Here is a 14,381-nt window from a genome sequence, read left to right on the forward strand (position 1 = left end):
ATCCCAAATCCAGCACCATGAGACTGTATGCTAGCCGCAAAGAAGGAGGCCAATGACTAGTGAGCGTAGAAGCTACTATCCAGGATGAAACATCCAAGATGCATGAGTACATCAAGCTCAAGGAAACCCCATGGTCAAAATGGGAAACACCTCAGAAGGTGGTAGAGAACGAAAGGGCAAAGATCCTGTGGGACTTCCAGATCCAGACTGATAGGATGGTAATGGCGAACCAACCAGACATTGTAGTTGTGGATAAAGAACAGAGGAAAGCTGTGGTGGTATATGTGGCAGTGCCAAGCAATGGGAACATTAGGAAGAAGGAACTTTAGAAAATGGAGAAATACCAGGGACTCGGAGAAGAACTGGAGAAAGCATGGAAAGTGAAGGTGACAGTGGTGCCTGTGGTAATTGGAGCACGCGGGGCAGTAACCCCCAATCTGGAGGAGTGGCTACAACAGATACCTGGAAAGATGTCAGACCTCTTAGTCCAGAAAAGCGCAGTGCTGGGAACAGCTAAGATACTGCGCAGGACCCTCAAGCTCCCAGGCCTCTGGTAGAGGACCCGAGCTTGGAGGACAAACCACCAGCATAGGGTGAGAGGGGCGTTTTTTTGTTTTGTTTTTATATATATATATATATATATATATATATATATATATATATATATACATACATACATACATACATACATATATATAAATATACATACACACACACATATAAATATATATATACATATACATTAGTCCTGCACAATATACCGCAAATCGTTATCGTTATCGCGACATCAAGCTGTGCAACATGCATACCGCAAAAGACGGCGAAAATCGCAATAAATGGTTACCTTAACCCTTGTGCTGTCCTAGGCACTTTAACATTGGGAGTGGGGTCATCTAGACCCACTAGACAGTGCTCTGAACCTTTTTTCTTCAATGATTTGTGATCTTCACTGGTGTCCATGGATTACATGAAATCTTTTCACCTTTATCCACCATTGTCATGGTAGGGAGAACACATCAAAGTAAGGGGGGGGGGGGGGTCATCTAAGATAGCACAAGGGTTAAATGTGCTAAAACAAACTCATGGCAGCTTGAAATATTGAATAAATGAAATAAATCCCTTTATGCATTTAACCAATCGGAAGGACCCGTTTACCTTGCTGATCAATCAAATGAGCCCTTTTATGTTTGATGTTTGCCTCCTATGTCGACAAGGGTCATTTGGAGTATAATTTTTATACTGTTGCATTGAAATGGAAATGATGTTTTTGGTTGGTTTGATTTCTGTTTATATACCGCAAATTATATCGTTATTGCAATATTAATCACCAATATCGCATATCGCGAGTTTTCCTCATATCGTGCAGCCCTAATACCGTATTTTCCGGACTATAAGTCGCCCTTTTTTTCATAGTTTGGCAAGGGGTGCGACTTATACTCCGCAGCGACTTATATTAGAAATAAATTGAAATAAATACATTGTTAACCCTCCTGTTATGTTCATTTGTGAGGAACAGAGATGATGTTCCTGGCTAAATTTGATGTATGAGGTATGTTAAGTGTTAAGAGTATGTTAAGTGACTCAGAGAATCAGCAAACCTTTTTTTACAGTAAGATCTTGAAGGCTAACAACATAATATTCTATTTTCCAATGATTTCATAGATTCAGAAATGCAATAAAAATGACAACTGTTTCTACAAATACAGGATGAAAACAGAGTATTAGTTGGCCAATGATGCTTCATGAAAAGAATAAATAAATAAGCTTGAGAAAAAATTACTGTGAAATTATTAGATAAACAGTCTGCTATGATTGTGTCATATAAGGTTGTGAAAGTTAAAATGCGACTTATAGTCCAGTGCGACTTATCTGTGTTTTTTTCTACTTTATAATGCATTTTTGGGCAGGTGCGACTTATACTCCGGTGCGACTTATAGTCCGGAAAATACGGTATACATATACACACAGACTGTTGGGTGTGAAGCCCAAAGGCAAGGGTAACACCACAACCTATAATTTCTAGTTAATAGTTAACACATTTTTCTAGTTAATAGCACCAGCCTGGATCTGTTTATTATATTTTTAGCTTTAAATAAAATATATTTTTACAATAGTATCAGACTCATTATTAGCAAATTATCAACATCAAATTACTAAGAAAAAATTCAGATCTGGACACCCCTAGTTGTTAACACTGACTGTATATGAGAACAGACATCTTCCATTGGTTCCAAGACAACTTCTTGGAACCAGCAGGTACTTCCTTTTTGGAACGCAACAGGGGAGGAGTCACTCAGTCAAGTTTTTTTACTGCACAAGCACTCGAATGATACTCTCTATTATTACCCACTGGATTCTAAACTGCAAAAGTATAGGTATTTATCTTCCCAATTTTAAAGAAACTGTTTGGACCTATATTTTTTAATCTGCAATCTGATAGCACAAGCTGGAAATACAAAATATACAAACAAAAAAAATCAAATAGCACTCAGAGTTTTCTGATGCCTATTTTAAAGGAGTTGCAAAAGCATTTAAGTTCTAGGTCACTTACATTTCCACAAAAATCTATTTCTTTTTTATTCTTTTTACACCTATTCCAATAAAATCCAAAGTACAGATAAATCAGGCAAATTAGAGTTTCTGGAGTGTGAAGTGTTGTTCCTTGCTAGAAAGGCTCCTGTAATGGTTACATAGAAGCTCACAAACTAATCCAACCAGGAAGTGCACATGAGCCGTGCTGAGTCATTCTACAGGTTCTGGATGTTTTTATTTGTGCCTTTGGGTAAAAACGCAGCAAATTGTCAGTCACTTAATTTTTGTACCTACTTCCTTCTATTTAGAGCTCCATGGATTTGCTGGATCCTGCAATCATAAAAACATGCACCCATGGTTGAAATTTGAGGAAATAACCTTAACTTAACCTTACTGCAGTGAATGTAGTTCAAATTCATTTGTTATTATAGAACATAAATATCAGTAAAAGAAAAAAAAGTGGAAAAAAGGTAAAAAAATATGTTACTCTTGAGTACTTTTTTGACACCTCTCTTATTTTTTTTTTCAAAAGTCCAAAACATGAGCCATTACAAGTGAACTATGGTTCTTAGATGAGGAATATTAGGAAATATATCTATCTTCCCAAGAACCAGCCTATTCCTTCAAGTCCAAGGTAGAGGACAATGTTTAAAAAAAAAAAAACTTGACTTAAATTTAACAAGCTCAAAAGCTGCCAAATTTAATATATATATATATATATATATATATATATATATATATATATATATATATATATATATATATATATATATATATATATATATATATATATAGACATATATTATTGGTGCTTATTTGAGAAAAATGTAAAATTGATATTAATCAATAAAGATAAAAAATGATTCTAATTTAAAAAAAGTAACTGGTAAGAGAGACCTCCTTTGTGATTGGCTGAGCATAGTAATATTATAATAACATGTAATATAATATGTTTCTGTTAGACAATTAATCTAATATGTTCACGCTTTTAAATCAAACAGACTTGAAATGAAAGTTTCTGCATAATTTCAATGTTGCTATGAAAAGTCAAGGATGTAAAGTCTGTATTCAGAGAAAAGGCTCCTTTTTTCCACAAGTATCCAACACTTTAACAACCAAAGTTGTAAAAATTTGACTGCTGTCAAAATTTTAGACAGGAGTAACAGTGTTATTCAGCAAACTGTCAGCTGATGAAAAGCGTCCTTCTGAGGTCCTTCTGATTTATTATAGCCAGTTATGGCAATGTATTTTCTTCATATTTTTCTAGTCATAATGTTTAATAATAGGTCGAAAAAGCAAGAACTGTTTCTAAATAAAGCTGGTAAAAGAAAAAGAGAACAAAAAAAAAAATCAAAATCATGTACTGACTACATGTAGATTTTTTTTAATTCAACAAAACACAATGTTCTCATTTTTTTGAACACACATTTTTTTTTTGTTTCTACACTCAAGGACATATCAGTGTGCTGAAAAATTACATGTTGTTCTTTTTTGATGAGGCACATTTCTTATGAGTTAGTTATATTTAATTAATAAAGTGAAGATTTCAACTACCCAAAAAGATGTAGATGATAAGATGCTAGCATCCTATCATGTTAAACTTTAGGCTGTGACTCATATTAGGCAAAACTGTCTATCTGTGTTTGACCATTTTAAACATCGACAGACTGCAAGAAAGAAGAGTCTTCCTGAGGTTGTAAAATAAAGCAATTTTTTCCAAGCTGAAAAAAATGTTTATGCTCACCTTATACTGACAACCTACCGTAATTGGACAGATGAAAAAATCCATGAAAACTTGCTGTGAGAGAGACATTACAAGAGCTTAAAAAAATAATAAAAAAAATAAATAATGAGAGAAAATAAATTAATTACTTTATTGTCATTGTGAAAATGAAGTTTAATAAGTGCTTTTTTTCTAAATTAATTCTTAGAGAAGTCTAGATGCTAAAAGGCTGACTGATTTCTGGTAATAGGGGCTTAACAAGGAGCAGCTGTGCTAATTAACGGCTAAATTTGTGCCTGGAGGAAGAAGTGTTCAAAAGTCTGGTTTTTCAAAATAAAACAAAAAGTAAGGAAGGAAGAAAAAGCAAACAAATTTAAAATGAAGAAAAACATTTAATCAAAACTATAACATAAACTCAATTAAAAAAGGTTCTGTAAACTGTAGTGTAAAAATTACTATCAGTTTACATTTTTTGTTTTTTCTTATTCTAGACTTGATCAATTGCCAGTTTATTTAAACAGCAAAAATACACAGGGATGATTATTGATGCAAATAAACACCATTATAAACTAATAAAAAACTATTACTTGAATACAAAATGTAGCTCTTAAAAAGTATGCACTATTACTTTCTAAGATTTAAAGGAAAAAGTTGGTCAAAGGATGGACAGTCAAACATCATAGTTTAGATGAACAAATGTGTTTTTACCAGAGAAAATTTCATCAGTTGTTAATGCTTCAGAATTCGACAATTTAAGGGAGATGTACAGGTGATAAACAAACTACTGTCTTTATCTGATCATTTTCATGAAGAACTGAAACAGGTATATAAGCCTGATGCCTCTGCCAGATTCAGATTTTTAGCTTTACTCCTATTAACCCTTGTATTATCTTAGATGACCCCACCCTTACATTGACGTGTTCTCCCTACCATGACAAAGGTGGATAAAGGTGAAAAGATATGTAATCCATGGACACCAGTGAGGTTCACAAATCATTGAAGAAAAAAGGTTCAGTGCACTGTCTAGTGGGTCTAGATGACCCAACTCCCAACGTTAAAGTGCCTAGGATAGCTCAAGCTTTACAGAAAGCTAGATACAGATAGAACACAGTGAGGCATATGCCTGTATTAGAAATGTTAGTTTGGATGCAGCTAGAAGAAAAGTACGCAGAGGTCTGGACCTGTTCACATGGGCTCAGTGATGGAGAAGGGCCACACAACCAGAATTACCCCATGCATGTAAATTACATTAAATCAGAACGAGATGTGCCACCTCGCATCTTCACTCTTTCTACCCCTAAATTATCAAGTGAGTAAATTTATTCAACAGTTTTTTTTAATGATCTGTGAGAAAAGAAACTCTTGATTCAGAAGCAAAAAAAAGTAGTTTTATGCTTTATGCTCTTTATGCTTAAAAGAACAATGAATATAAGAACTACTAGACAATAAATTGAGTTCAGAATAAGACGTTTCTGCGAAAAGTATGATTCGGAAATGTCCTTTCTCCAATTGCTGTCTTTTCTAAAAAGGAAAATGCTTAACACTGGCACTCGCATTTTGCGATATTATTGATCAATATTGTGATGACGATATAACTTGTGATACATGAACAAATAGTAAAACAACCAAATACATGATTTGCATTTCACTGCAAAAGTTTAATTTAAAAAAGAGTCAACACAACTTAAATTACACTCCTAAGGAGCCTCGTCTGCATAGGAGGCGAGCATCTAACATAAAATGGGTCCATCCGATTGGTCAAATGCATAAAGGGATTTATTTGATTAGTTAAATACTTTAAGCTGCCATAAGATTGTTTTAGCACATTTAAGGTTACCATTTATTTGCGATATCCATATTGCACAGCTTGATATCCTGATAACGATAAATTTGCGATTTATTGAGCTGGCCTACTTAAAACCATCTTAAAAAGCGAAACAATTATTTACTTTTGTACAAGTCTTATTTCAACTATGAACAAAATGTTGCCAATCCAAATTTTATTCCAAATGTAACAGAAACACAAAGTAAGAAATGATCTACAGTGTTTCTAAAATACAGGACCAACATGTGAGTGGGAAAAAAAGACAACAGATTTTTTTGTAGTTAGTGTTTAACAATGTCATTATAAATGCAATGACAGTCATTTTGTGCGATGTTTTTCTGTTTACAGTTTATAGTCCTATAAAGCTAATTTATGTGACCATTTGTGCACTTAACAGCATCTAGTCTCCTCTGTGTCTGTAGTTCCTCTGTGTGAAGCTTTGGTTCAAACACAGAAATTTTTGTCCAACATTTAAAATGAGGAAAACATACTACAGCTGTGTCTACTAAAAAGGAGAAAGAAATCCTTAAAAGGTAACTTAAGATCCATAAATATGGACAATCAGGAGAAATACAAAGACCTAATTGCATCACATGACAGGCAGGGTTGCTTCTCTTACACTTTGACCTCAGAGACAGCATCTTTAGACATCAGTTAACGGTACAGTTAGCTCAACTCATTTGAAACGATTATCAGAACATCTCTGAATAACTCTCAAAAATATTATTTACAAGCGAAAAATATTTGGAAGTCCTGCAGTTTTTCACGGGGCAGTGAATTTACTTTCACATTGGATCAAGTTTTGAGTTGTCTTTTTTAAGGCTAAAATTTAAACTGTAACTTGTTTAACCTCTTGCCAAAAGAAGAGAAAATAACTGAGAAATAAAGTTTTTTTTTTTTGACGGGCTGTCAGGTAAAAGCTCTGTTATTCTTGCAAATGAAGAAAAGTGAGGTGGCGTCAAGACTTGCAGCAGGTTCACAAATTCACATCTAGATAATTCACCACATCCCGAGACTAAGAACCAGAATCTGGTCACTTGCATCTCATTCTAATTTGCGAGCAAAATAACAAAAAGTATTTTTATGTGGGCTTTTCTTGGTACCATAGGACCTGGGGATTCTCCATGCAATCATCAATCATAGTTTCCTCTAGATTTCTGAATCTTCGAAGCCTAGAGTTGGAACATTTCTGCAAAAGTAACATTTTCACTCATACTGTGTAAGATGAAAGGATGATTGACTGCAAGCAAAACAGTAATTCTACTTCAGGAGAAAAGTGAAGAAAAAAACCTGTTTCTAAAAGAGCTGTGCATCAAAGATGCTATTAAGAAATATGATGCTTCTGTGATAATGCAATACATATGGAAATGTAAAAAAAAAAAGGAAGGCATAGATTATTTATTTTTGCCAAAGAGATTCTAAAAAAATACATGGTTTGCTTCCAATGTTACTGCTTATTTCAATACAATTTGATGTACATTTGTGTTTTCATCATACTATTATAATGTATGACAGTAAGGATATGAAATGCTGTTCTTTTTTGTTGAGATTTATAAAATCTAAATGATACTAGAGAATGATTATCAGTGCCAAATAGTTAGTACCAAGGTAACTTATTCAACAGCACATGCCACAAGAACATGTCATTGGGAAGGGTCGCTAATAAAAAATAAATATGTACGTCACAACGTGGTGTGACTGGAGTGGCCTGGTTAACATACCAGGCAGATGACCTTAAAGTTCAGGAACAGAAAGTTTTATTTATAGCTCACACACCTTGGGTGGACAGCTCACTCACACTCATCACACACCCCTTCACACTGAGCTCCTTCCTTTTTATGGAATCTAGTTAATTGGCTGGCGACGCCCAAGAAGAAAGCCTCTTTAACAAACAGTAAAGAAAATATACAACAAAAGATAGAAATGTCTTGGAAACCATACAGTAAAAGTCCTGTAAACAAACACAAACATAAATAAACAACTCAAATCCTTACAACCAAAAGATGTGCAATCCTTTCCACTTCCTATCCCCAACTCTAAACATGACAAAAATCCAACAAGTCCAAACATTTGGTTGTTGTGTTTTTCATTCATTATGTGTCTAAAAGTGCTAAGCTTTAACAGACAGGTGACAAGTAGATACAACTACTTAGTCACAATGTGCAACACTGTTTCTGGAAACATTGTGAGTTATTGTATTTTTAGTATTTGCAGAACAATTTTGCACACTGAATATCAGTCAAGCAGATGTTTTGTGTTTTTTAACTAAATCTTTTTTTTTCTGTTCCAAAAGTATTTATTTGTTTTCTTCTACACCTACATGTTCATTTTCCTACTCAAAAGTTCCACGAGGAACTCGCATTTGGTGATTTCTTTCTGCATGTTTTCTAAAGCTTTTGCATTAGAAACAGATCAAAGTCAAAGTGGTCAGAGAGTGTATAAGGCCAGAAAGTGTTGGAGCAAAGGCTCTTTCTTGTGTGTGTCTACGTATTTCACACTTTTGTTTCTATTTGCAGAGCATTATGATTTGTTGTGAAAGACACTGTCCATCTTTGGACAATCCATGTGATGAGCATTGAATCCCTTTTATCTCTGGCTTTAGGCTTTCACATAAGAGCAATGAGAGGCAACATCCAGGAACCTGGAACACCATCATTTTCTTTGAGAAGGATGTCTGGTTTCTGAATGGCTCTCTGGTCCACTAATGACTCAAAAGAGCAAGCTGGGTCCTTGATGCCACCCCTGGAGGATAAACAGACAGGGCAGATGGATGAACATCTATGATGCCAATATTCTCTCTATTTCATCCCAAAAACAAACTTTCAATCTTGCCCCCCAACTGTTCATAAAAATCTCTCCCAAACAGACAAGTAAGTGTATGTCTTCCAAAAATGGACATTATTATATAAAGGTGCTGCCAAAGGGGTTTTAGGCTTTTATCCCTTTTCTAGTAGGCATTTTCTTTTTTCCAATATCCATAAAGAGAGTCCACCTCTCATGGTCCATGACAGGATTCACTCTTCAGTATTAGATGGATCCTGATAATGGATGGTCTCATGAAATTTGCTACTTAAGTGCCTAAAGGTTATCCAGGGTTTGTAGTTTACCTTTACAGTCTATAACTCTGCACTCTTTTGAATGAATTTCTGTTGACGGGACGTGCTCCCCTCACTTGACGTTTCCAACCGTTGCCAAGTTCACACATATCACACAAACACACGATCAAAGTGATCCTCCTGTAGTGTTGCTAGGCTTGGTCTCAGCTCTTTTTGGTTTGAATAGCACTCAGACAGCTTTAATGATGTGCGATAAAGCAGCAGGAATTGTCTGGAGTGTGTTTCCACTGAGCAGCTACCCTCAATTTTCAACTTTCATCTGTCTTGAATCAGTGACAATTAATTAAACCTTGGTCCCTGAAGGCTAGGGACGATTGAGGGTTTTTGAAAAGAACTAATGTAATTCTTTTTACAAATGAGAGAGCTAAAGTACGGAGACTTCAACAATGTATCATCTGCAAAAAGCACATAAATTAAATCCAGGCAGATTTTGACAGCAAGAAACCTGCTTCTATGGTTATTAGTGAAATACCAAGGTGACACGAAGTTCTTTTGTAGCCAAGCGAAACCAGGAAGGAATGCACAAGCAAACTCAGTGACGGAAAACCTTATAATGTCCCATTTAAAATGACCAGATCATTTCTGCTTAATAATGGAACAAAAAAAGACGGGAACATTGTGGAAGCTTAGTTGTAACCAAACACAGCACTCCAGCACAGCAACAACAGAAGGAGTCATGACATGCAATTGCAAAAATAAGATCTCCTACTTCTTCAGTTTGACTCATCTACTCTATTTTTCTTGCAATGCTTCTCTCTAAGGTTGTGATTCATCAGTCAAAGTTCAGGAAATATTTCAAGTGCAACACAAAAAGACAAACAAACAAAAAATATATTATCCTCATCATGCAGATGATGCCTTCATGCATTTACAAAACTCTTACTACCATGTTCTGTTTTCCTCCAGCTTGTTAAATTCATTTCTGTGCAGATATTGTGCTCATATTTAAAAAGGCTTTTATTCCTTGTCTGAATAAATGTCTAAAATAATAGAATGGAGAGCTTTTATAATGCACATACTTCTAAATTGTATTTGTCAGCCTTCTGATTATGTGCTTGGCTTTAAATGCCCCCTCTTTGCTTCAACAATTCATCTTTTTTATTTTTATTTTATGTACCTCTTGTTTCACTCAATAGTTTTTAAAAGTGGCAGAGGGAATATGCGAGTAAATATTACAAAAATGATGAAGAAGGAAAAACTCCACAGTTCACAGAAAATTGGAAAACTTAGCCTTGATCCCTCAAAAATGTTGCTTTGCACTATATGTTTGCTTGAGCAACATGAAACTATAACGATCTGCTCAGGAAAACAATGTGCTTGCAGAGTTAAGTAATTCAACAGCAGGTTGCAACATAAACGAATGGGAATACAAATTAAATGGACACAAAATCAATATGGTTACTACAATACAACCCATACTACGTAAACCTGCTTGATCTTCAGATTTATTTTTGGTATAAATTGAGTTCAGTGACATCCCCACCTAAAGGCCATGTGTAACTGTAAACATTTACAGTTTAAACAATGATTCTTAGTTAAAGCTTAATTTGTTTTTATTTAGAAGTAATATTAGTAAATGAACTCAGATTAGCACTTATATCAGCACCAGTCAATAAAGACTGGATGAAGAACACTGACTGAGCAGCACTGATTACTTGCTGCTGAAGACTTCAGACCATCATTGTGTGTGAAATGTCCTTGGTTTGACTCTGCTGTTCCTTATCGGAGTCTCTTTTCTCAATACTTCCTTCGGTATATTTAAGTAGCAGAAGAAGATTACAAGAGAATCCAACGTTCCATGGTCTTTCCAATAACTAAATGAGAGGGGCCCTTCAGTTCCTGACTCCTGGCTCCCAGCCATGCAGCGATTTCTTGGAGCCAATATCCTGTGAAGTTCATATTTCCATCCGATGCCAATGTTAATTACATCACAAGACTCAATGGACAAGATCTGATCTGTTGCATTATCCAAACTACGAACTTGTTTATCGCACAGTCTGTGACCAACTCCATACATGAGCTGCCAAAAGATAAATAAATAAAAAAACTAAATCATTAAAAACCCACTCCAATGAAAATTATGTTTTTGGCCTTTTTACCATGTTTGTTTGTGTATTTTTCTGGTGATGGAAGACAAATGTTAGGAAAATTAAGCTTAAAGGCCCGTACACACCGGGACGAATTTCGCAGGCGATTTTCGCCGACGTTTAACGCCTCGTGACTAAACAAAGGGCACCAATGAGAGTGTGCACACCGACGCGAAAAAAACGCCACGCGTCAAAGCGTCAAAAAAAAAAAAAACGCCTCGGGTTCGTTTTTTTTTTTTTTGACGCGTCGCGTCGAAATCTATTCGACCAATGAGAATTGCGCTTTTGCACACGTGTCTGGAGCCTCTGAAGTTACAGTAAAACACAACTTGGGGGCGCTCAAACACAAAACACAAACACAACACAAACACAAAACTGCCTTGCTGAGCACACATACCAGCGAAGAAGATAGATGCCGTGTTGCATCTACACAGCTGCGAAGAAATAATGACGGACATTCTAAAATATCCCCGAACAAAGCACCAGTTGGAGCAACTGGTGCTTGAAAAATTCATGTTTTTTTTGTTTGAATCTGACAAGCCCGTAAATACTTGCTCTATTCTTCTTAGTGAAAAGCGAATTTAAGAAGCGTAAAGTTGCGCAGCGCCACCTTGTGTACAGGAGTATTTCTGTTTTACATTAAGCGCCATCTAATGTCAGGGAATGAAGATGCATGTTCGCTCGGCTCATCGTCAGTGGAAATCGCCTGGGTGTGAACACAAAAAACGTGGCGAAAAATGCTGGCGAATAACGCCTGGCGAATATTCGTCCCGGTGTGTACGGGCCTTTAGATTGCATTTCTGAGCATTCCCTTATTCAAATAGTTGTGAATCAGGAGCAGATAAAAAAATGTCATAGAACAAAGCCTGTCACAGTAGTAAAGGAGCTACAGTCAGTAGGCCACAAGCTCCCTGCTCCACTCCATTCCGATGCATCCACAAACAGATTCATGTACGTTTTTGTTTTCCTCGTCTGAGCTGGCATCTGCACGGTCAGGTAGCTCCAATATTGTTTGCCATTGTGGTTGCACCGGTAATGACGGAAAGTCAGGTCAGGCTTACTCTGCACCAAAAGTCTCACCCACAAATCAAATTCCTGTTCAACCACTGCCGCTTTGCAGAAACTGTTCTAGAAAACAACTGTTTTTTTTGTTTGTTTTTTAATCCTAAAAGCAGCATAATAATAATAAAAAGACCACTGGGAATGCTTTTAAATGAGATGACTGGAGTGAGACTTAAAAATTGATTTGGAAAACAATGTTCAATTAGGTTGCATAAATACATAATTTATCCTTACAACCATATAAAAAGGTTTCAAAATCTCTCACTCCAGCGATTTCCCCTACTGTCTTTATCACACAAGACCATTCCGACACTAGATGAATCCAAGCTCTCTTCACATGCAAAACCCTCCCTCTCTCCACCACACACATAACTCTCCATGCCAGGTTTGAGGCACTGTGGCATGTAGCTTATCTATCATTAGTTGGTCCAGGCAGAAAAGTAAACCTGCTGTTCGATCAAAGTAGGATTTGAATGCAAACTCCTCAGCAGCTTTGGGAGATGTGTTGTTACTATTGCAGATCATTTGAATGAAAACATTAAACATGACACATGCTGCTTTTAAAGACCCTTTCTTCTGTGATGTGACTAAAAAAGATCTCTACTAATAACTGAACTGTGGTCAGTCAATATAGTCTTTACCAGCAGCAGGTGATTTCATTTTCTTGCGCCTATTACATAATCAATATCAATCTGTCACTATTTAGAAGTAAATGTCTGAGGAAGAGAAGAATAAGAATAAGAGAGAGGAGTACCAGCACCATATAGAAAAATGTATTTATTTGGATCATGACAACAATATTTCCAATAACATGATTTTTAATGAAATGCAATAAACTGTTTGTGGCTGGCACATATCGCTACTAAACTCAGTCCGTCAATATCAAATCTGTAAATTCAGATTTTAAAAAATTCTCATTGCAGCAAAATTTTAAACATTAAGACATGAAAATCGTGTTTTCTCGTCATTTACTAACCCAGATATGTTCCCATCTGTTCTGCGCAGAAAGTAGACACTTCTCAGATTTAAGAATGCGCCTCAGAAGGATAAAGTCTGAAACAAACTTACCCACCTGTCGCTTCGACGCACGAGGCCAAAGGAAGCAGGCGCGTTTAATTAGATTTTACATTCCACGGGTATGTCCGTTCACAGCTCACCGTCGTTCACGCCGACACCCGTTCAGTTGTGCCAACGCCAGAGTGCGCGCAGGCGGGAGCGCGCCGGTTGGCCGCGGATGGAGCGGAGAGAGGTGCGTCAGTGGGGAGGAGGTGTGGGGGACAAGATAAGTGGAGACAGCAACGAAGGTGAACAAAAAAATGTTTAATTTAAGATGTTTGAGGAAAATGTCCCCATGGTGAGCCTAATCCGTGTTAAAAATAAATGTAAACCTTAATTATTATTTTGATTATTATAATTATTCAATAGCTTCTTGGTTGTTTTTTTTTTTTTATAATTGGCATTTAATATGTTGCTTGTCTTTTTAAGAGCAACTCAACTTTAAGATAAACTATGCAGTTCAGCATGCTTCTTTATCCACAAAAAAACAAACATTTCTGATTTTTTCCTGCCTTTTTTCTTTCTTATTTTGAATCATGCGTACCTCTTGTTTAACTTAATATATGATCCACGTGGCTAAAGTCTAAATAAATCCAAATATTTAGGTGGAGGGAGTGTGATAGTATGGGGAAGAGAGATGCATGTAGTTTTGCAACAGGTGGCAACGATCGCAGAATTTGAGATCAAATATATTCCAAATATGAGATCAAATATGCTCCAAGAGTGATGTTTCATGATATTTATACCAAATCATCAACATTTGTGAGTAGGATAAAATGTTTTTTTCTCGCAGTTTTGACTTCAGCTTTATCAAACATCTCTTGGATGAGTATGAATGTCCCTTTCATTCCAGAAACATCAAAGTCAAAGGCTTAGATGTCCCACACCAATGTTATGGGAAATGTGTTCACTGCATGTGACCCATCCCCTCTGGTGAGCTGCAGTCACAGCTTCACTTGGAAATCAGTTGGTAATTTAAC

General features: G+C 36.1%; 1 protein-coding gene across 3 annotated transcripts in view; it reads right to left on the minus strand.

Moving 5' to 3' along the window:
- htr1fa (5-hydroxytryptamine (serotonin) receptor 1Fa) overlaps positions 1-13,558 on the minus strand; it is a 31,953-nt gene extending 18,395 nt beyond the window's left edge. The window contains exon 1 of one of the 3 annotated variants that reach the window (XM_011489645.4): positions 13,418-13,558. The gene's annotated coding sequence lies outside the window, so the exon portion shown is untranslated. Of the gene's footprint in view, positions 1-4,294; positions 4,515-13,413 lie in introns of those variants that run through there. The other 2 variants (XM_011489646.4, XM_078939871.1) reach the window with 2 other exon arrangements.
- Positions 13,559-14,381: the final 823 nt, after the last annotated feature.

The sequence above is a fragment of the Oryzias latipes genome, chromosome 21, assembly GCF_053564925.1.
Source record: "Oryzias latipes strain Hd-rR chromosome 21, Olatipes_Hd-rR_3.1".
Lineage (NCBI taxonomy): Eukaryota > Metazoa > Chordata > Actinopteri > Beloniformes > Adrianichthyidae > Oryzias > Oryzias latipes.